This window comes from Colias eurytheme, chromosome 15, assembly GCF_061535395.1.
Source record: "Colias eurytheme isolate Ceu_HAF_F1 chromosome 15, ilColEury1 Martin Lab GWU primary, whole genome shotgun sequence".
NCBI lineage: Eukaryota > Metazoa > Arthropoda > Insecta > Lepidoptera > Pieridae > Colias > Colias eurytheme.
The window spans coordinates 3,698,682-3,724,275 of NC_142994.1; positions in this window are offsets into that span (position 1 = coordinate 3,698,682).

Below are 25,594 nucleotides of genomic sequence, written 5' to 3' on the forward strand. Positions count from 1 at the left end.
GTTTAATAAAATAAATTTTGAATACTTATTTGAATATTTTTTTCCTGCGTATTTAGAGTTATTGATTCTAATTATTCCAGAAAAATATGAAGCAAAATCTGATAAAACAAAATGTTTATAAGAAAAAATAAAATAAAATTCGATGAGGCTTAGAATATGAAACTATAAAGTACTTAACACATAGATTAATAATAATTTAATACTAACTTTTAAACGAATGTTTGATGTGTAATTTATTGCCGGAGCGTTTACTTTTCGCCTCTATAATTTCTAAATTAATTCTGCACATACAACGTCCATACACAGTACGTTTATGTGAAATCGGGTCATAAATTCGCAAACGGAACGAGCTTAAAATGGTGACATTCAGCATATTCTCCTGAGTGCCGGCTCAAATAAACTTTACTGGCTCTAAAACTTCCGTCCCAACTAAATAAGTACCTATTCTGGGAGAATTATGATTTGTCGGCCCCCAAAGAACGGAGCTGAATAAATTTTATTAAATCCGAAAGTTTACGAGCCGCCACGTCAGCGTCCCATCCGCAGCTATACGTTGGGGTTTTTAATAAAATAAATCACTGCTAGCTCAGCTTCACAAGAATACTGATTAATTTATTTTATGACAGACACTATCTGCCGATGTAATTTGTGTTCTTTGATCTCCCAGCAAGCAGCGTTTCAGAAATTTCTAGTTGATTGATATGAAAATATTGACGTCAGGATAAGGCCAATTATATTACTTATCGTGAGTTTGCTTTTATGTTATCCCGGTAAGATTGGTAATACGGCTCATATTAAAGAATATTGGTCTTTGATGAAAATGTCAAACATATAATATTATACCCAACATTTATATTATGGTTCTTATATCGGTCTTTATATGACCGTAAAAGGTTGATGAATATTTTTAACTTGACCTTAGAAACGGGGCTATGAATTTTGTATGTATGTAATTTATGATCAGAGTGTAGACGTAGGTAATAGATTATTATTACCATTCCATGACCTTAAAAATATCTATGTAATTGCGTTTAAACTTTTGAGGTATTACTTCTACTGGTCTTTTATTAAGAGCTGGAACAAATTGTTATAAATTTTAAACATTACTAGCAGATATAAATTCTAATTAGGGTTTTGGCACGACATTCGCGTTAGCTTTACAGAATCAGCGGGCAGCGGTGGTCTGATCCCCGCTTGCCGCAATTTGCCTGTGATTTCACATTTTGCGTATTTTCCAGCATTATTTTTAAATTACCAACACCGGCTTGATGGCGATTTTATTTCCTGCCGTCGGTGCAGGAAATGAGGGAAACAAGACACCGCGGACGCAGATTTGGATTACAGCTCGGAATTTTTTGCTAAAAAACACGTAACATTCCTTGATTGCTCTTTCTGAGTAGCGTATTCAAAGATTACGAGCATATTCTGTGGAGAATAGAACACAAAGACACTGGGATTGGATTTCTTATAACGAACCTAATCTTAATGCCGAGTTTCATTTATTTTTCCTTGGAGGTACGTCTTTTCTTGTACCTTTATGCTATTTGGAACAATGTGCAATTAGTTTTTATTAGGTATTAAAAAGGAACTTTTGAATATTTTCTTAAATAAATGGTTATTTTCCTTATTTGTAAGCATAATTATTGATATCTTTGAAACAGAACCAGTAAAGTAGATTTTAATTAAAATATATACCTATAGGTAGGTGAGTACGTAGTTAAGAATTAAATACCGACATCAAAATCGTTTTCGTGGTAAAAGTAATGGAAAATTCTCGGAATAGTGTATTGAATACAGCTTTTCACTTATAAATTCTCAGAAACGGATTTGTCTTTATTGATCATATTGTAACTTATTTCAATCATATTATGTTCAATTTTTAAATTTTCAAATTGGGTTCAATCAAAAATGGGTTGTCCCCATTTAACTATTTTGTACGTAAGTTGTAAAGTGAAATGCATTTTCAAAAGCACAATAACATCTTGCTGATCTTATCCCGAATAGATATAACTGTATAATACCAAAAACCAATAAACAATCTATTATCTAACCCTCGCCAGTGAACGCTGCCAGTAATCGGGAAAAATATGAATGTTTTGAAAGTGTAATAAATTTATAACTCTTCCGCAAACTTCGTAGACGCTTAGTTGAGGAGATTTATGTCATTAATATTTCTCGAAGGTAAGATGCAGCTTGCTGACCAAGCGATGCTCCGTTCCAGCCGTAATTGACAAGGGAAGTTCAACGTCACGTTGAGCTAGAAGTTTCACAGTCTCAGTTGTTAGTTTTTGTCGTCGCAAGTTTTATAACTTCGATAGTTTGCTGAAGACATAATGGGGATTATCTTACAAAGTATGGTTAGTTGATTTATTGAGAGGGAGGCGTAAAGCTGTTAATGATAGCGCAGTATAGGTAGTTGCAGATCTTTTTGAAATTATATTTTGCACTGCACTCGGAAATCTTTGAGTTTTGTACTGCATGATAAAAATATTGAATAATTGGAATGTATGTATTAACAATAATTACAACAAAAGTTACAAATAAATTGGTATATAGAATCATGCACTAGGTACTGCTGTCCAGGTTGCCATTAGAGAAAAGGAAAAAAAATGTATTTGTCACGCGGTAGTGTAGTTGTGTTTGAGGTCTAAGCCCAGACAAACATACCTACTACAAAATATTCCTCTTTATAATATTAGTTTATGCAAGAAAAACATTGCAGAATGCTCGCTGATCCTTTTGGTCGTGGTTGATGACCCTTAATATTATAGTGATGTAGGGTGCGAGTTTGGTGTGGGTACTTTTCGAAAATATATTCATAAAATTGTGTTTTTCTAGCGTAAATAAATTGTAAGTTTGTGTTTGCTTTGACGTATTTAAGTCGCAAAGTAATAATACATAATGTGCTTTAAATTGTTTGCATAGTAAAAGATGTTACTACTTACATATACATAAGTATATTTTGATAGGGCTTTACTCATCGTTATTTCAGCCAACGTTTCTTAATAATGAACAGACAAGAGAATAGAATTAATGTTATTTCTGTCTTACCTCGATTAAGAGAATATCCTATAATCTAAAGACGTTCAATCAAAACCGTAGGAACAATGGAGTAATCAGAAATAATACAATTTTCGTCTTCATTATAACCATCGAGGTAAGACGGAATTACTCATGGCTCACTGCAAATGAAAGATCACAATCGCTATCTAATATCGGGCTGATGATTCGGTTATTCTCCAGTAAAAACTCCATCTTATTTTTCCCTTAATACATATCGGAGACCGGCAATAATGCGGTGTAACTTTTATGTGACTTGATAGAATTTTATGAGAAAGCAATAACTTAAAAATACAATAAAAATACTTCTGATCGGGCAACAAATATTAAGTGAACATGACGGGTAAGTATTATTTATAGTATATGAAAGCCCGCGGCTGTTTTTACAAGTCGCGCCGTAAAAAGGACGATGAAAGTTATGAGGGCAGGGGAAACTCTCGTAAATAGCAAAAAGGGAGAATGGGGATAAAGGAATAATATATCAATACGAATCTTTAATATTCGCACGCCGGTACCATAAATCATAACGAATGAGACCCGAACGTAAATCAAGTGGTTTTTGCGTATTTTCATAACACTTATTGGAGTCGAGTATGTCAGGTGATATACGTGAATTTGGCTATGAGGTCGTTGTAGTGATTAATTGGAAGTATCAATTAATTACATTCGAAAACATATTTGTAATATGTCATTAGTTTGTTATTATATTGTTTTTATATAAAACTAGCGGTCCGCCCCGGCTTCGCCACTTCGCAACTTTCGCGTACATATTTACGTTTTCTCTACATAAAAACCATCCTCGTACTTCAAGGAATATAATAAAAAAAGAATTATCGAAATCGGTTCAGCCGTTCTCGAGTTATGCGCTTACCAACACATTTTGCGATTCATTTTTATATATAAGAAGAAGATATATTTCTGATGCTTACATAAAAGTAATAAAAAGTAATTATTTAAAAATGCATGTACGTTTTAGTAACACGTTAATAGGCAAACCGCTCACCTAATACCTTCTTGATAGCGTGCCATGCAATCTGTTGATAAAAACAAAATGTAAACTATCACGTCACCCGTGTCCAAAGTTTAAATAGAATTTCATAAAATAACCCAGCTAAAAATTATTTCATACAAAACTGAACGTGAGCAAAAGTTACCTGAAACTCTTCAAATTTCAAACTAGTAACTTTAGGATTTTGAATGCCGTTATTACATAGAAAGTTGTTTAAACAATATGTTAATTAATGCCAAACCAAAGTATAAAATATTTTTTTTAAATATTCTATTAAAATAATATATTTCGTTTGTAATTAGAACAAGTAATACTTTATCATGAAATTGATATTTTTGGTTTTATGGCATTCAAATGCTTTATAAATATAAATTTTATAAAGAATAGAAAAAATTCGATCGCTCTGGCGGGTCACGAGTGGCTAATATGGTCAGGTATCCGCCCCGGAATGGCGCGAAAGGATGCGGGTTCCAGTCCCGCCTCGTGATCGAATTTTTTCTATTCTTTATAAAATTTATAATACTTTATCATTTCAGAAGTTCTGATTTAATATATTATAATTTATAACGTTTCAATTACGTACTTTGTATTCTATTTAATACCGAGTTGAAACCGTGCATCCTACTTTAGCAGAATTAAGTTCTAAGCTCGTTCCTTAATTTAGTGGTTTTAATATAAGATTACTTATGCAACTTCTGCATTTTCTACTAAACACTGCACCTGTTTAGCTCCAAGAATTTGTCTCACAAATTCGCTCAGTTCACGTGAGGAAATTTTAAATTAAGGTAATTTTGCAAAGCACTCGCCTTTATATGCTTTTTATGTTTTTCGCAATATGTGCTCTGTGTGGGTACTTTAAATTTTATATGGTCATAATAATATTATTTGAATTTAAATTTATGTATATTTTTTATGTTTTATGTTAAACCTATTAAAGTATTCACATTTTATGTTGATTATAGAAATAAAATAATATAGTGATACGACGTCATTACTTATTTTACACAGTACCTACTTACTTCTACGACATCAATAATGTATTTTTTTAAAAGTATTTACATTATTACATTACTAATATTTTTAACATAATCAATGAATAACGTTATTAACTTTCGTAATTATTGCATGACATATTGGAAATATGATTGATATCAGTTTTAAAACATAATTTCACACAAATTTATGTTGAAGTTAGATATCATAAAAAGTTTATTTAGTAAGGCTTAATTTGATATTTATGACATTTCCAAAGCATATTTCTGCTGATGAATTGTTTATGTCCAGATCAAGGGTAATGGAAAAGCTTTTAACCGCTTCAACTTTTCAGACTATCTTTTGTTTACAGATCTCATTACGAAATACTAATTTATCAACGTTCGCTTGTCAGCCTTCGCCCCAATGCCATTTCGATAACTCAAGTCGATTTCCCCAATAAATTCCCTTCAATCTCACCGAAGGTTCTGGAATAGTCGACAAAGAATAAATTTCCACTTTGAATATTAGATAAGTTTTACAATAGCTCCCTGTTACAAACTCGAGTTTCAAATGTCATTATTCAAAATTCTGTCTTTGATAAGAAATTGAATAGGTAGATAGATACCTACTCGGGATGTTTCTAACTTTAATTGTAGCATTCGGAATTGTAGTTGATAATTGAATATGTTATGAAAAGCAATAAAGTTTTGATTTACTTACACGTATCTTTTATAAAACTTTGTAAGTCGGTGTCGGAACTCGTGAACTCGGGCGTCGTAACAGAGATGTATTCAGTTGGGTATTAATGTAAATTTATTAATATTAACGCCACGGTGTAAATCCTATACATACCTACCATATTATAATTACATTATAATTACACAGTGGCGATGATAAACAAACTGTCTTACAATTTGGCAGGATTTAAAAAATATACTCATAGATATAATGCTTGGTCAAGTAAAAAATAAATTTATACACTAACGTGATTATAATTTGCTACTACGTAATTATGGGTTTAACAATTTGTCTTTCTACTAGTATACCTTAAAGCACGTCAATTAAAGCACGATACAAGATAAATATCATAGACACAAAGTACTGTCTACTTATGAATGTACAATGTAAAACATAAGTTGCATTTTTTTTTTCATTTAATTTATGACAAAATTGATATACAATGAGTAATAGAGTCAACTCTCTGCATGAAACAACCTGGAGTAATTTAAAAAAGTACAAAGCTTCAAACAAGTAAATGTACGTTACTATGATGTTCAAATTTAGTTGAATATTCATCAGAAGAGCAGTCAAAATGTCAGTAAATGCCAGCAAACAAAAGCCCTTTGTACGACATAGGTAACAAAACACTTTTGCACATGCGAAGTGAGCATTCTACGTTAAATTTAATTTGCGTCTGTGAACAAAAATATGACGTGTATTATTTATATGTTTCGTTAAAATTTTAGCCATATGAATTAATGAGTGTTAATAATTAATAAATAATTTGTATTTTCAAGTAAATATGTAGTTAGTTAAATTTGATGGTTTTATAACGTGGACAACAACTATTTTGACGATCAATATTTTCACTCTAAAATCTATTATATAAACCTACTTGTTAGTGTCATAAACTTCCTTTAAAATCTGTTCGGTGCATTTCTGATGATAGAGTGAAGAATTATAAAAAAATTTACTTACCTATGTTAAAAAAAATTCACAATCTAGACTTTACCACAGAAGCAGTCACTTCGACTTTTGCTTTAAAAATATTAATTAATAAGAAATTTTACTTTCAACACTACATTTTAATCAATCCGTTAGATACAAAGATTTTTTCAAACCAGATTCACATAGAAGAAGCGTTCAATAGCGAACTTGCTCTATGTTTTGATGCTAAAAGTCTCGTATTCAAATTCCCTACAATTTAAGAGAAATTCGGAAAAAAGCCTGCACGACGACTATGAACTGCATACAAATTTTGACAAAACTTACACTCTGCATGGACAGAACACATGGGTGTTGAATGGATTTTTTCGAAAAATCCAGTCAAATAAAAGGAAAGGTTTCGGCGAGAACAGTATTTCCAACTCCAATATTCTTTTCTGGCAAGCGTTGGCTAAATAGTCTTGCAACTAGCGTTACAATTATATAATAATAATGTAAGTTAAGTTACAATAATTAGTAGTTGTGTTCAAGTTTGTGTCCAACTAAATTAAGCCTGAAATGTATACATAGACTCTTTTTCCTTTCTAATTCTCTTAAATCTTTTATATCAAAATGTATTACAATTAATTATTAATGGCCGAGAAGGCTAGGTTTTGAAACATAAGCATTAAGCAATGTCTTATTCAGACATGACACAGAAGATTGATTGATAACTTACAGATGCAAATCAATAAAAATGCGAAAAAAAGAATATCCGTTACAAGAAAAAAGACACACAATGTAAAAACTTCGCACAATTTATTACGAAAGTTTATTTTGTAAATGTCGAAACTTAAAAACAGTGTTATTGCCCTTTTCAAAGGGACGGTCCTAGATCCCAGCGCCCCAGGAGATTGGAAACGCATCTCCAAATTGAAATGGAAAAGGCCAACACGAAAACGTAATAACTATAAGTTCTCGGGACTATGTCGCTGCCAAAAAGTTGGAAAATTGCGTACGAAAGTGCTATGAAATATTTAGAAAATGATGCAAAGAATTCATATTACTTTCATGTACGTTTTTACGCAAAACATTTCTAGTACAGCGATGTACATTTATAAAATACCTGCTCATATCTGGATGAATTTTTGCCGTTGCTTTTTTAAATCATAAAATGCTCACGGATAAAACGAACAGAAAGTTTTAACTTCGAATCAGAAATATACAATTATTTCAGCTTTAACAATATTCTGTGAATATTACGTAAATGTTACTATCAGTATTGCCAGACAATAATGGTTACCATTTCAATTTACAAGAACACAGAGAAATACAATAAAAATATAATTACAGAAACGGGGATTGCATTCTGTGGCGCCTGGCAATCATTGAGAAAAAATATGAAACAACGCGATGTTGCGCCAATTTTGTAGCAGGCATTACGTTGGCTACGTTAAAATGTGAAGATTGCATCGCCATTTCACATATAATATAATTATCTTGCTACCGGTATATTTACAATTCTGCAATGGTGAAATTACCGTTCGTTTTTTATTTTAATTGCGAGTGCTGCGAGTTATAAATTTTCTATAATTGCACGACGGACGTAATTTAGCATTTTGTCTCTGATTATACCGTAGACTGTAGTGGCTGAAGTTTCACTTGTATAACACAAGGACAGTATTTTTCGAGTAGCCATATTTTGACTAGAGAAAAATAAAATAAGAGTAAAATATGAAAAATCTGAATATGAAAAATGACTTGTAATCGTCACCAGCATGTCTAAGCTATGGTATAAATCGAATATTGATTATAATTTTCAAAGAATCTTCATTTGGAAGGACTGGACGTTGCACCTACAAGACTTTCTAGCCTATAGTGTTCTTTTGTTTCATTTTGTCATTGGCCCGTCCCAGTGGCCGTAGTCGGTCTCGATATGAGCAAAAATCAATTTTGTCCGTTCGCGCCCCAATGCGTCTTTTGTGCGACATTGAAAGGTTATCGTTGTACGTTTTCACGGCTCACTAGGGCGGCAGCTCGTCGAGGGGATGATTTCGTACTAACAAGCTTGGCCTGCTATTTCCGTGTCGCAATTGTTGTTTTATCCATTCATCGAGTCTACAGTTTTTTTAGGATGCGATTATTGTGGTATGATCAAAGTCATACGGGTTGTGCTTTGCGCGCGCTCCCTGTTTCAGTTGCAGATTTTTAACAAGTTGTCTTTTTAAATTCTTCAAATTGCAATGTTTTTCGAAGTATAATAGGGAAAAATTCACTGATTCAGTATGCTCTAATTTAAATGATACATATTAGAAAATATGAAATAAGGCATTTATTTTTAAATCGCCAAGTCAAGTAAGCCAATAAAGTAATAAAACTTCATGTATATTATTCAAAAGCCAAATATACCTACTAATGATAGTTCATTATTTTTCAGTCAGCAATTCATCAATTATGAAAGAAAACTTTACCCCTTACCTTATAAAGTCAAATTAATAGGTACTCCGTAAAAGCTTTAATATTCAATAAAGTTTCGAAGATTAAATTTCTCAGAACCCCACATTTGATATAATGACGGCTGTTAGGAACTAATTCCTGACCTTTTTGTTAAGCTATGACACAAAGAGAAGTTATTCCCTCAGTGGACCCTTAAAGCCGTTTCAATGGTGCACATGTGCTCTATGACTTTTGAGAGTTATTGCCTCGCATTATGACGAACGAGTGTGAATAGAATTGAGTAGTCGATACTGTATCTATGTATGAAGATATATCTATCCTTTCTTTTGTGTAGGTAGTTCCCTGTTCCGTTCCTGACGACAGGCTTTGAACGAGTATGTATTGAACTGGATGTAGGTATATTATCGTCATTCACGTACAATAATTAAGTAAAAATGAAATCAGGAGTAATATTAATCTGATTCTTACATTTGAACACTTTACAGAGACTGTTTAAAAATGTTATCATTAAAAATAATAACGCAAATAGAAGCGGTTGCTACATGTTTGTAGCAACTGTTGTTTTTGGAACTTGACACAAAAACCATTACACATAGTATGGAACTGCAAAACTAAATGAAATAACCTCTCCAGAATTTCACCTTCCTTCCCATTACATGACTATTACGCCCAACGTAAAGAGATTACTACGAAGCAAATTGCATTTTTCGCGTCTGAATCACAGCGCCTACTTTGCCGGAAACTAAAAATGTTATACGCAGTAAAAACTGAAATATGAGGATTAACTTTGGTTTGAAATTTTAGCGAAATATCTAAATGGGATAGATATGATGCGAGCGGATTTCGAAGACTTGGATACAATTTGTGGTTAAAAATGTATATTTTTTATAATTAAAAAATTGTTTTACGCTAGCAGCTTGTTAGCACCAAACGTCAACAGAGTTTAATAATTAATTGAGTAGATATGTTATATAATATGTATCATAGACATTATAGAGTAGAAATAAGCATCGACAATCAAACCAATAAAATCATACATAAGTACTTATTTATTTAATTTTTTTACAAAATTTCTCAAGACTTTACTACGCACCTCAACTATTGACCAATTATGAGCTTAATAATTTATCTGTCTCAAAGTCTTAAAAATATGGCGTTCAGATCACTGAAAGCTTCAATAGTATCATGCTACGAATCTGACGAATGTAACAAGAAAAGCTATAATATCCTCACGAGTGAAACAAAACAAATTAAATCAAAGTTATATTAAGACTTCATTTCTTACTGGGTTTCATAAGATGCTCTTTGAGAGAGCACATATTTTTCGTTGTTAAAATTAAATGTGAAGGAAGAAAAGTTGCAGAAATATTTTACGTAGTGAAGTGTTTTCACCTATTTTTCACTCGACGCGGTCGGGAAGATAGGTTGACAGGAAACAGTATCAATTTTTAGTAATATTTGTAACTTTTTAAATATCGCCACGTCACATTGGCGTTCGGATGTTGTTCGGATGAAATTGAAATGTGACACACATGTGTGAGGAAATGTGTATGATGTTATTTCAAGGGAAACCAGACTTACGTTACGGTATTTAATAGTCGTAAGAAAATGTAATCATGAATTTGTTATTATTCTTAAAATTACTTCATAGACTTCACAAAGGGTTATGATATACCTACATTTATTGACTGGATTTGTGTAAAAAAAAAAACATTTCTACATATTATAAGAGAAAAGGAGGTACACTTACAGGCATCTCATCAGTAATCATCTTTAGTATCCCGGGTTAATCTGTTGCGGGGATTGTGACATTGTTATAAAAATTTGTACATTTATTTATCATCAAATCAATACTCTTAATCACATTTAAACTTCATGTGATAATCACATAACACTATATTATTATATTTATCATGATATTATGAAACATGGATTAAATGGCTCAAATAAAATAAATCCAAAAGCAAGAAAATATTTATTATGTTGATTCGTTGCGGCTGCACTGCAGCTCACGCGTAAATCCGACGTATAAAATTTAAGTCTCTGAAATTCGAATAAAGGTCCATATCGCATAAACTTTGCCGCTTGAAAAATTTCCCATTTATCTTACTCAAGAGGTGTAATTTTAAACTGGGTTAGTGCTAGTTTAGAGTGAATAATAGTGTACTTTATATGACACGAAGGAATTTGGAAACTTACGTGAATATTGTCTGTACCTTGTCTAATGCAAAGCCGTTCGTAAGCCGACATTGTCCACCGCAAGGCGTTCATCCCCAGAGAAAGGACTCAGGATAAAATACAGCCCCTCGAAATGTTCCTGACAGGGGCCGCTACTTATTATAGCAAACAATTGTTGTGCCCGTACAGAATGAAATTCCTTCCTTGATTATATTGCATAGTTTTAAGAAATATTTTTATGTAATAAACTCACCTACACATTTCTTATTTCTTGTTGAATGTACGACTAATAAAAAAAATCTTCATCACATTTTTTTACAATTGTTTGACTAATGTATTTACAATGATAGTTGTGAATATATTAACGCCGTTCACTATAAATTTGATCTATATTCTTTACCAATCAATTTACTACCCATTCAAATACATAATCATAAATTTCCTTTAAACATCGATTGATGTATATTTTTACTTTTCTTTCAAATTGCTTTTCAAAATTTACCCCGTGATTAACTCCATATTTTTGTTAATTACAAACACAATCCAAATACAACATCAAAAAAACCGCAATTGGGGGTGTTCAACTCCACACGTTTTCAGGCAGTCGCACCTTTACACTGCAATAAAAATAATCTTCTTTGTCCAGTCGTTTGTTTGAACACACAGACGTACGAACAATAAAACCGCTCGTGCCACGTTATTTCAATCCGAAACTGACGCTTCAATTTTATTAAGTTTTATTACAATTTTATATCTTTACGAATAAAAATTCCGAATGAATTGAAGAAAATGATTATGTTATTCATTCATTAGTATAAGCTATAAAGTATCATTCATTTAAAAAATAATTCACATAAAAATATTTTACGTATGAACACGTACACATGTTTACTTCTCGCGTGAAAAGCCAATATCATGTTTCCAAATATGTATAGTAGATATTAATATGGACCAATACTATAACGAGCAATTCGGCGAAACTGAAATCCTACTACTATTATAAAGGCGAAAGTTTGTAAGTATGGATGTATGGATGTTTGTTACTCTTTCACGTAAAAACTACTGAATGGATTTGAATGAAACTTAACAATATAGCTTATACATCAGAATAATACCTAGGATAGGTTTTATCCCGGAAATCCCACGGGAACGGGAACTATGCGGGTTTTCCTTTGAAAACGCGGGCGAAGCCGCGGGCGGAAATCTAGTATAATATAGTGCTCTATCTTTACTACCTATACATTAAAAATAAATTAAAGTAAATAAAACTCAAACTCAAACTCAAACTCAAACATTTATTCATTCAATTAGACTTCTTATAGAAGCACTTTTGAAACGTCATTACATATTTTAAAATTTACCACCGATTCGGAAAGCAGTATCTACGGAGAAGAACCGGCAAGAAACTCCATAGTTGCTCTTTTAAATCATGTCAGTTTTACAATTTTACAAAATACATATGTAACATCATATATTATAATAACATGCCAAAGAACTGTCCTGTGGTTTTTTCGCGACAACCCTCCATGGGTTTTTATCGTCCATATATTCCTGAATACTGTAGTACGCTCTCTGAACTAGTACATTTTTTATATAAGTTTTAAATTTAGAACTACTAAACTCTTTAATATTATGAGGAATTCTATTGTAAAAGCGTATACCTTGACCCATAAATGAATTTTTAACTTTAGCTAATCGGAAAAATGGCATTTCCATTCTATTTCTGTTCCTTGTGCCATAACAGTGTCTATCTCCTAATCTTGTGTGTAAGTCGGCGTTTTTGTGTACATGCAAAATATTATTAAATATATACTGTGATGGTACAGTAAGGATACCAGTATTCTTAAAGAGATCTCTTAGTGAGTCCCGAGCACGTAAATTATATATAGAACGAATGGCTCTTTTCTGTAAGATAAATATAGTTTCTATATCTGCTGCCCTGCCCCATAGTAGAATTCCATAGGACATAATACTATGAAAGTAGCTGAAATAAACCAATCTAGCTGTATCTTCATCGGTGAGTTGCCTTACCTTTCGGACTGCATATGCTGCTGAACTGAGCTTACCTGCAGCGGTGTTGACATGGGCTCCCCACTGTAGTTTCTCGTCCAATGTTAACCCAAGAAAGACAGTCGATTCTGTAGGGTGTAATACCTCCCCGTTCAAGGTAATATTTCTGCTTAACTTTTTAACGTTTGGTAGTAAAAATTCAACACAAGTTGTTTTTTTGGCATTTAATAATAAATTATTAGCAGTAAACCAGTCGGATATGTGTAAAAGAGCACTGTTCACTTCGTCAACATTTGGGTCATGCCTATCCACATTAAATATTAATGAGGTATCATCTGCAAACAGAACTATTTCACACCTATCCTGTAAATAATAAGGTAGATCATTGATATATACCAAGAACAAGAAGGGTCCTAAAATAGATCCCTGTGGAACACCAATGTTAATTGACGCACCGCTAGAACGTTCTCCATTAACAACTACAGTTTGTATCCTATCATGCAGGTATGAGGCTATGAGGTTCTGAGCTTGTCCTTTAATCCCATAGTGACTTAGTTTACGCAATAAAGTACAATGTTCAACGCAGTCAAGGTCACAAAATATCCCCAAAGCATTTTTTGAGTTTTCCAAATGAAACAAAATGAGGATGTAAATAAAATACTTATTTCTGTTAAATACGATTACAAAATTTAATTATGAAACTACCTATGAAACTACCTACTGTTAAAAGTAATTAAAACGGTACTTTGATAATTTTCTGTTTTCTGTGTGGAGGAAGGAAGGTGGAATTCCTCCATCGAAAAAAGGAGGATCCTCGACCAGTCTACTCGACTGGCCGGCCGTTAAGGCTCCGATGGATGATGTCGGTAAGAATTGAAGAGGTGTGCTTATGGAACGCCCGCGTCCGCGCCGATTGTGTTTGACCCGCGCCTAATATGCTCTGTAGCGAAAACATTTCGCTTGCGCGATTCAGAGCGAGGTGTCGCTACATTCTGCACTTACACGCAGTATAGCGTGTACTTTCTTTTTCAGTATAGTTAAGTATTTGGACATGCACGTCTGAAAATCAAAGCAAGGAACTGCTTTAGCAAACTACTTCTACCTACCTCAATCTACCTACGTTGCTATATAGGTGTATGGACACCATTTTGCACCACATGAGAAGGGATTTATTTACCCACTCACTCGCAGGCAGAATTAAAAATATGGAGTGATACATAATTTTTATAAACATTTAAATGGACCGAAACATTTAAATGAGTAACAAATATAATTGAAACAATTTAGACACAGCTCGACATACGGCAACTTTGAACAAAAATTGCGTCTATACTGTAACAGCATTCATGAAAATATTGAACGTAAATATATCTCAATGGCAACGTAACACCGCGCTCCATTAATTGGAAAGGGTAGAAAAATATTCGTTTCTATTCCACTTTTATATTTAAAACGCAATTCTCGATACTGTGTTCTCGGCCATTGCGAGCGTGCAATCTAGTGGACACATAAACCTTAGGAATTGTGGCTGTGAAATGTAATTCAAACTTCAAAAAATATTGTATGTTTGAGGGTAGTTGTGAGGAATTCATTCCTCGCTGTTTGTTGAGGAACTCATATAAATATTATGTGGGTTTATTTCATGAACAAACAAAATTCATGTACCACTTGTCAAGGGCGATATAAAATAACATTAAACCAAAATGTTTACAAAACTTATGAGTCTACAAGATTGTAAATGATTTAATTTAGTTACGCTTCAGAATTAGTTACACAAAGTTAAATAAGACCATTATAGGAGAAACTTATACGCCACAACTTTGCTTCATTAAAACTCTGTATAATATTATCCTTAAAGTATCTATATCCAAAGAATAACGTGTAAGGAGTTACAGACATCGTTCACTGAACTTTCCTTATCGGCATCTTATCAGGTTTAAATACTTACCTGCAGTTTGCATCGTTATAGCATTGTAAAATGTAGAGCCCCTAAGTGCAACAGGGCCCCTGAATTGTTTCAATTAATACAATAGGAAGACAATAGGATACTTATCTTTCAATTCACTTAATAAAATATTTTGTTTTACTTTTAAATTGATTTGAACTTCGTTGCGTTTAAATATTTATAAAGACAAATTAAAATTAAATATTGAAAGAAATTCATATATTCTTAGTCATCTCAAAAAAAACCGGTTACCAGCTTAATTTCATTCACTGTGCTAACCTATAAAATGGCTTTATGGAACATAAACAATTTTCAGCTAGCGTGACAAGTCAAACCCCTCACCTTAAAACTACGGTTAATTTATAAAGTGAGCAAAGAATTTGATTTAAAATCGGAGCCCTAAAATAATAAAGCCTCATTTGCATGCATGCCGACCCTGCATTGGAATAGCAATTAATAAAGAAAGCCTGGTTCGCTTGTTAGCATGCAAATGCCGCAAACCTCGGAAGATTCTCAGCCAATATTCAACCCATTAATGTTTTTCAAAGTGTAGACAATAAATAAAAATGGTTTTAATAGAAATTGAATATTTATCGGACTTCTGGTTTGTTTTGATTGGGGTTTTCTTTTAAATAAACGTTTGAATGTTTTTGTATGAAACCATGAAAACATTTAGTAGTTTTTACGTTTCTAAACATAAATTGCTACCTGGAACCCGAAGCCTTACTCGCGTAGTACCTATTTAAAAAGGAGTATGTGTGCTAATCATTAATTTATATTAGTAAAAATATTACTTTAAAAGCCGAAGCAATTTAATTTGGCAAACAGTTTGATTAACAATTTCGAAGTGCCCAAATTGATTACTTTATTAGGAGTTAAAGTAAATTTGTTTTGTCTATGTAACCCTTTTACCACTCAATTCATTTCATTATATTTCCTCTGTTTATTTCTTCCAATAGGAATGGCTTTCAGTTATTCTCGATTCAATTTTCTTATTAAAACGAGATAAACAAGGCAATTTACTATTGTTATTCTATATTAATTTGATTAAATTCATCTAAATTCAAATTAAAAAGCCTGTCTGTAGTGAGCAACCTTGGCGGTTCTGAAACAAGCTGCTTTTGGATTGTTTTTGGATTTGTTAGAGTTACATAAAATACTTCAATTAGGTATATGTTTTAAAACACAACCTCTACTAATATTATAAATGCGAAAATAACTGTCTGTCTGGCAGTCTACATGTCTGTCTCTTCTTCACGCCCACACCACAAAATGAAATTGAATGAAATTTTGATTTTGATCATAGAGACGTGAGAAAGGACAAAGGAAATATTTTATTTTGGAATTGCCACGGGAAATTGTAACACTGTAATTGGGGTTAATGAGTCAGCTTTAGGTTAGATTTAGTTTTCACATAGACTTCATATCGGCCATAATATCTGAGTAGATGTGAAAAGAAATCTTAATTCTACGAACGCTTGTTTTTTTTTTTAATTTTTATTTTATTAAAAAATTGTTCAAAGTTTCAGTTAAGATAAAATGTGTAGCCAACTAATCCAACAAGTCCATAGTTCACGTATTTCGGTATGGATAAATATTATTTTGAAATAATTGAAATACTTCGGTGCCATAAATCAAAGCTACTTTTGACATTTGCCTAATGATTCATGATGAAATGTGCCAAGCTATTATTCGATCGGGAAACAAAACTGATATATCACACGTTGGAATAAAGGCATTATCTGACAACAGTTATTTGAGTGGAAATGGTCTGGAAATAGACCGCGCAATGCTGATTATTTTCGATCAAAGTTTCAAGAATTTTAGCTTATTGAAGACTCCTATAAGTATCTACAGGATATTGGCAAAATTGTGGCAACGCAGTTCCACCATGAAATGATGCAAATATTGAATTGTATTGGCTCTCAATAAGGCATATTTACATTTATTATAATTTGTTTTAAAAATATTGATAAGTTTGGATGAAGTGTATCTAGGTACGTTATCTTTAATTGAAATAAAGTGAACTCAAACCTAATAAATAGATTGTATACATAATGTGAACCTTTTCATAAGAATGACTACACACATTTTTCAATGAAATTTATAGATTAACTCGATAGAACTATTAAATTTTATGTTCGGTCAACGACAGTCTACAGCATATAATGAAATGAAATTTAAAATTCTTCTACGTACTTTACCAATAAGACTTATTTTTTATACGTGCAATAAGGCCGTCTAGACCCAGACAGAATAAATCCAGATTTATAAAGATAGAGAACTTTTTTAAGTATCGTCTTAAACGACTCCATAAAAATGGACTAGAGGATATCTAGATGTAATTCTAGAAAGATAATAATCCGATTTAGAGAAGTTTACTTTGATTTGCTTATGAATAAATGCAAAATATAAACGTTATCTTAATGTGACACTCACAAACCCGTTTCGAATGACCAGAGTCCAGAACTTTGTTTCAATTGGATCGATAGGAATATAAAATCTAATCGAAGGACAATGTTCCACTCCAATTTTCCTTTAACTATGCACCGTTTTGCCGCGTTATGTTCACGCCTCTCCTGGGAACTCGGTCCGTAAATGGTCAATGGAAGACTCAAAGAGTATCTGAATATGTACGAGTACGAGTACGGAATTATAATTAGTGTAATATCTGCTGTATGAGGCTAGAATACTATTAGGGTATTTATATAGAGTATTTACGTTAGAATGCATAACACTTTACACTGCTAATCATCTATCTGGATTGAATAATATAAATATTTTATTTTTAGTCGTCAATTTTTTGTTTTCGTCATTATAAACTATCGACTACCTACAACAGGAACTCGTAACAAAAGATTTATGCATAATATAATATAAGTATAAGTACTCAATTTACATTCTTGGTCTATGATTGACAACTCTACCTTAGTATTATCGTTGTTTAACCACATGATTCTAATTCTGTCTATCTCATTGAACGTTTCTCTATTCATGTTCATTCGTAAAAAGCAGGTAACACGTCTGTGTATGAAATCTTTGGCTTAATACACTAAACAGTAGCATTCAGACGGTGCTCACTGCTCACCGTTGATATCATTGCATTATGCCGTCGGCTGAGCAAATGCCACTGTACGACTAAATTGGAACGTCAGTCTGCTAACAACCAAATATGGGAAGACGTGCATTGTTTCTCTTAGAATTAGCAGTATAATAGAAGTGTTTCGTGGAATTCGATGAGTTAAGACTCATACGTCTTGTCTTAAAGAGGACGTATATAATAATACTAAATGTGTAGGTGTGAGACTTGGAAGGCCTATGGAAATAGCGAAATATCTCTACAAGCGGTACGCACTCGTATTCCCTTTCATTATCAGTCTACCCTTCAAGAATCAATAATAAATCAGATTAAGAATACCTATTACTTTTGTTTTTCATAAACCATAATTTCTCAAACTTATACGTTTGGTTCATTACATACCTATGGAACTGTAGAGCTAAGAACGAACTAAACAGAAGTTTTAACAATGTTTATAAATAGATATGCAGTGACGTTGCTTATTTTTCTGACCCTTTTCTTATAGAAGGGTATAAAACGATAACCAGCGATGTACACAACATTTTGCGACACACTATATCACACAGCACTTCAAAACCACGATTACTAAACTATCGCACAGCGTTACCTGATCTATCCCATTTAACCGGCAGATGGTGAAAACGATGATATTATGTAGGGACGTAGTTGAATACTCAATACGCTATTTGCGTAAAAGGGTTCATCGATTGTAGGAAATTCGATAATGCTGAAGCGTAACGGGAATTCATACGCGCAGGTAAACATCGGCGTGTTTGTCAAACGCGATTCTGTTAACCTTTGGTTGAATTATCTGTGATGCGCTTCGCTGTAATATTATATTGTCACTAGATTTAATATGCATTATGTTATATTAATTTTACGAGAAATGCATCTACTAGAAGTAGATGTGCTTTGTCTGTAGAATTATTGAGCTTCGATGTCGTAATATTCATGATAGAGTTTCAATATTTTACTGTAAAGTTTAGTACGTAAACTTATTCATATATAGGTAACATTTGGTAAGGTTACTATCGTCATTGTGCGTAGCGGGAATAAACCTCTTAATGGGGTAAATATACGTATTAACTATTTAGTAATCTGTAGTATTATGATAGTGTAAACTAGTAAGAATTAATAAAATACATTGAAAGGCAAAGTCACGGTATCAAATGGAAATTTATTTGTATACCTATCAGTTATTAAGTCCTTATCAATTTCACGCTTTTTGCGTAGGCCAGTTCAAATGTTCGCAAATTGCCAATAAAATTAAAATATTATCATATTGATTATTATCTATGTATAAAATCGAAATTAAGCTAACGACTTGCGAATGTAAATGCAACTATTACGATTTTTGTAAATAAATCCGTGGGCTGAATAGATAATTAAGCCAAATTATATTGAGATATTCTATTTTTATATCGGAGTTCTTGTTTCAACATAAAATTAAGTTATATACTCCGCATGATACAAAAAATATTTTATTAAAAATTGTTACTAATTTTATTCATTCCTAAATCGCCGGTACATATTATGGTTTATAGCATTTAAACCGTATAAGAATTTATATATGACATCCATTGTTTTAGTTTAAGGATATCTGATTTATACCTAAGTATTTATATATAGTTATCACGATTTACGATGCCAGCGAGTTCTTGAAGTTTCCGTAATGGTCCGGGAGCCAGCAGCAGATTTTATGACCAAGTTCCTCTCAAGCGGTAATTAGTAAAATGCATCAAAGTATAGTATTATGAAGCCTCGTGAACGTCAGCTGGAGCTCGGTTGGGGGGAAGAGCGGTTGTAGCCTCCCGTATCAGCTGACGGTTTTTCCACCAAGATACAGCCAGCTGACATATATATTTATCCACAGTTACATATAAGCTATCATCAGGTAAATTTTTGTTTGAGAGGAAATAACGGAAAATAAATTTTTCTTTAAATTTAACTTTCATGTTCGAGACACCAGCTGACGTATAATACACCATGTTGTAACCAGCTGACTATTTTTTTTCGTTGAGATATTGGGTTAGCTACAATTTGACAAATTTTTAGCTGAGAGGAAATGAATGAATGAATGTATTTTTTTTTCCTATGTGCGTGGGAGGCTACAACCGCTCACCCCCCCAACCGAGCGCCAGCTGACGTTCACGAGGCTTTATAATACTATACTCTCATGCGTCTGACGAATTATCTCTTGAGAGGAAATAGTTAACCAAATTTGCACCTGGCTCCCTAACCATAAATTTCAGGATATCTGGTACATGTAAGAAGTACAGATATGCGCATATTATGTTATTAAAAATACAACACAGTATGTATTCACTATATTGACGAGTGAAATAACGACAATATTTCACTGACTGGACACTCAATCGTGACCGAGTTATAGGAACGACAGTTTGAATTAACATGTTCCTGTTTCATTGCTTGTCACGATTGCTGATAATATTATTTTAGACATGTAAGCAGCAATGTATTTACGAGAAAAATATGGGCGTAACATTAGTAATTGTCTGTACATTAGTCGCACAGAAATCGTGATTTTGTTTATTGATCAGGAACTGGACTGTCACTATTGACTGCTATTGTATTCAAATTAGATATTTTAACATTATACTTAACGCTTTAAATAAGATATTACATTGATTTATGATATAATTACATGTTGTTATTGTGTATTGTAAGGCATTTTATCGAATTCTTTAAATCTCTACGCGAAAAATTGTATCCTATGTGTTCAAACTATTGCCTTACTTTTTTCCTATTATTTTATGTTTACTGCATTTAGAAAGATACTCGTATATATTTGAGTAGATAATATAAGAGCCCACGACGGCCAGACTTTCCTTTCTTTCGGAAAGTTGAAAGTTTCTCTGTATATGTCTGTATCGGACAGATAAGAACGACTAGCGATTATCAAGTCTGGGTTGTGGTTACTTTGGCAGGAAACAGGTAGTAAGGGTGTATAAAATTGTACCTAACTTTCATTATAGTTTAAAAGCTAAATTTTATATATGTTACTTGGGGACCTATAAAAAGACATTATCTTAAGAGCCAGACAGTTTTCATGGTTCTTACATCTAGCCAGACACATTTAAAAAATAACTAACATATCATCAAATTCACATAACTACCTAAAAGCGTAACAAATATGAAATAACCCACTAAAAACATTAGTTAACTATAATTATTAAAAAAATAAAAGTATAATATATAAGTAATAAAGTTATTACTTATCTTTTACTTAGACTTATGTTGATGGAATTTCACGTATCCCGATGACTTTTTTATTGTGTCATCGAGATACGTGAAATTTCATCAACATAAACCCCCGTAAAAGATAAGTAATAACTTTATTACTTATATATTATACTTTTATTTTTTTAATAATTATAGTTAACTAATGTTTTAGTGGGTTATTTCATATTTGTTACGCTTTTAGGTATTTATGTGAATTTGATGATATGTTAGTTATTTTTTAAATGTGTCTGGCTAGATGTAAGAACCATGAAAACTGTCTGGCTCTTAAGGTAATGTCTTTTTATAGGTCCCCAAGTAACATATATAAAATTTAGCTTTTAAACTATAATGAAAGTTAGGTACTATTTTATACACCTTCACTACCTGTTTCCTGCCAAAGTAACCACAACCCAAACTTGATAGTCGCTGGTCGTTCTTATCTGTATAGGAGACATATACAGAGAAACTTTCAACTTTCCGAAAGAAAGGAAAGTCTGGCCGTCGTGGGCTCTTGATCTAAGATGTCAATCTATACAAATATAATTAATTATCTTTATATTTTTACAAAATTTCTTAGTCGTCGGTCGGACGTATTATATTAGTTGACAAGGACATTATTTCAAATTATAATCATGTTAAAACACACATAAAATCAACTCATAGGTAGTAAAATGAGTAACCATTGAACCATAACAATTTGAAATAGAATCTTCTAGATAAAGCGAACATAATGTATGGAGCAATATAGTTTATTAGAAAGCAAAACCGGGCTGTGCGCCCGACAGGCGGGTCGTTTTTTAAATTCGCTACGTAAATCTTTATTACCCTGGACTTTCGGGTGATTTGTGAACAGTAATAAATTGGTATTATTGGAATTAGATTTTTTATTGCATTGTTATTTGCTTAGGTGTTAGGGTTCATTTGAATCGAATAGATGCGTTTGTTTACTCTATTTACTCAAAGAGGATTACGAATATTGGCGACTATACAAGGAAAAAACAAAATTGTCATCCGTATAAAATTAAATGGTTTGGAAGGAAGATAATAGAAGATTAATAAACAAAATAGTATATTTGGAGTTAAAAATGTTTTCATTATAAATTTAGTAGAAATGTAATTGTAAAAATACAAATGTTTACAAAACATTTACTGTAAATTGAACAATAAATAAAATTTTAAAGTGCATTTAAAAATGGCATCTCAGTAAATATTTACACAAATACACCAGGCATAGATCGAAGATTTCGAATAGAGGTAAACTAATAAATATTTTATAACATCAACATCTAAAATCTGTATCAATTGGTCGGAAAACTCACTCGCCCGTAAGCGAAGACTTGTCACAAACATTTGAAACGTGATTCGCTTCACAACCGGCGACTTGTGTACAACTAGTACTGTATACTGTTGCAGTTTCTGTTATTATAAATAATTTTGTTATATTTCTTACAAATTGTTATATTGTAGGTGGGTTAGATATAATAGACTACAGGCCCATGTTGAAAAAATTTTGGGCCTGTAGTCTATAATCATGGGGTCATATCAGAACCTGTATAAAGCGTATATGTAAGTCCGTGATGTTATTCCTACTTCTAAATATCCAATATGGTTAGATAAGGTTTATAACTGTGTAAAGTTCCGATAGCTAAAGATGATGGTTAATATGTTAACTAAAACTGCACCTTAGGAAAAAAGATAAAATTTATCAGGAATAATCTATTGTCACGCGAATAAAAATTATGTAAATAGTCTAAAAATGTCTGTAAGTTCTTCATTTTCCGGATCCATGAAGCAAATGAGAGCTTTAGTAAAAATGCTTATTTGTTCTCGCTTAATTGAATGCTTAACTGTAATTATATGTTAAAAAATATGAATTGATGTGTAACATGTTTATATATTAAAATTTAATGTTGTAGTAGCATTTATGTTGTATTGCTTCAAACGCGCATCGTTTTTTGCCCAAGTTTTTCCCTTAAACGCTACTTCCATGATATCTAGGTACCTAAATGTAATACCTACACTTATAATATACATACTAATGGTCCGCCCCGGCTTCGCCCGTGGTACATATTTAGTATCCTATGTCCTTCTCCTGGCTCTAAACTACCTCCCTGCCAATTTTCAGCTAAATCGGTTCAGCCGCTCTTGAGTTTTATGTGGAGTAACTAACACGACTTTCTTTTATATACATATATATATATATATATATATATATATATTTAATTGATTATTTGACTATTTAAATTGCTTCACTTATCATTAGATGAAATATTTCTATCGGAATGACCTTTACATTAATAGAAGTTTAATTAAAAATTTAGTACAAAAACGGCGCTTGGCGTACCAATTGATTATATTTCACAATGACAACATGTGGTATGTCTCTAATTATCCATCGATATTATTCAATTGCTTCCAATTTGCTATTGAAATTGCAGCTATCAACGTATTGCTTAATTATTAATAACCAAGTTCAATTATATAGTTCATATGCGTGCGTATCTTAATTTATTATGACGGTTTGTTTTAACTATTTGGGTGTTTTGCATGAATTCTTGTTGGTTATAAGGATTTAAATGATAAACAATACAATATATTAGGTATCGTTAAAATTTGATGGGAAGGCAATCTATGGGGTATTCCCGAATTGCCATTGTTATAATATCTTATACCTATTAGCACAATAGTGCTAATAAAAGGTTTAAGTTCCAAAAGCAATAGCTTTTGGAACTTAAACCTTAATACCTACTTGATATAAAGCTTTTCTTCATGTGCTTAGGTATAAAAGGTAAAGTATTAAAAAGTATTTCGTCAAAGCACGAAAAATCGATTGGTATCAACATTTCTAATTAACTTATGAATTAATCGATCAATTAATTGCGTATTAACTTAACGCTAATGGGTTTTTGTAATTTATGTCTCAATACAAAAGCTATAAATAAAACTCTTGTCAAGCTTTAATCACTACCTTTGAACTTGCCTGTAATATGGCAACAATATGGTGTGGTATGATGGTTGACGTAAGTGGCGCACTAATGATGAATTGTTACAAAATACTGCATGCAACGCCGAAATGAACAGGGGCAGTACATTGCTTCATTATAAAGGGGACATTATTTATTAATTTTTATTTAGATGGAAGTTTAATGAAATGCAAATAAAAGCGTACAATGAATAAATATTGGTTATTTTACGAAGGTTTGTGTTATGTTTGGAGCTCAGACTTTAGAAAAACATACTGGTCGAAAAAATATTATTATGTAGTTACACTTGACTCTCGGTTTTTCACAAGCGTAGACTAAACAGATTATGAAGGTATATAGAAAATATGTACTCATAATCATATTATGTGCTAGGTTGGGCTAGGTTAATATTGTTACTTAGTAATCTGTTGTATTAAATTAATACTTTTTACGAAATAGTAGAGACTTTTAAAGGTAAATTTTTATCTCAATAAACTTAGATTTATTCACACGTAGTCCGTGTCATGTAGAAATATTAAAATTATTGAATATAACACGAAATTCTGCTCAGTGTGATGATAAGGTACGATGGACCACGACTTGCACGAGGCTTGGGGCTACGAAATTAAATTATCTTAGAACATCTTTTAATTTTTTCTTTATTCTACATAACAATATAGGTACATACAGAACAGAGAATAAGAAAGACAATAATTTGAATAGAAAGTTTTTTAAAAAGAAAAATTTATTTCAGTTTTAAAGTTCATATTTAAATTGAATATAAAGTTAAAAATTGTTCCCAATATTTGAAAGAGAACAGTATAAATGAGAAACAAATTGAAGTATTTTAAAAGTTGACAAGTTAATACCCACTTTTCGCCGAGGTTTAAACAGGAAAATAAAATTGTCCATTAGGCCAAGTGTCTAAAAGACTTTTGGAGAACCGCATACATTTTCACGGTAAAAAGATCGCTAATTCTCTCAGCTTAAAATAAACTTTGAGTTCAAGCATCCACTTCAATCGTTTTCAT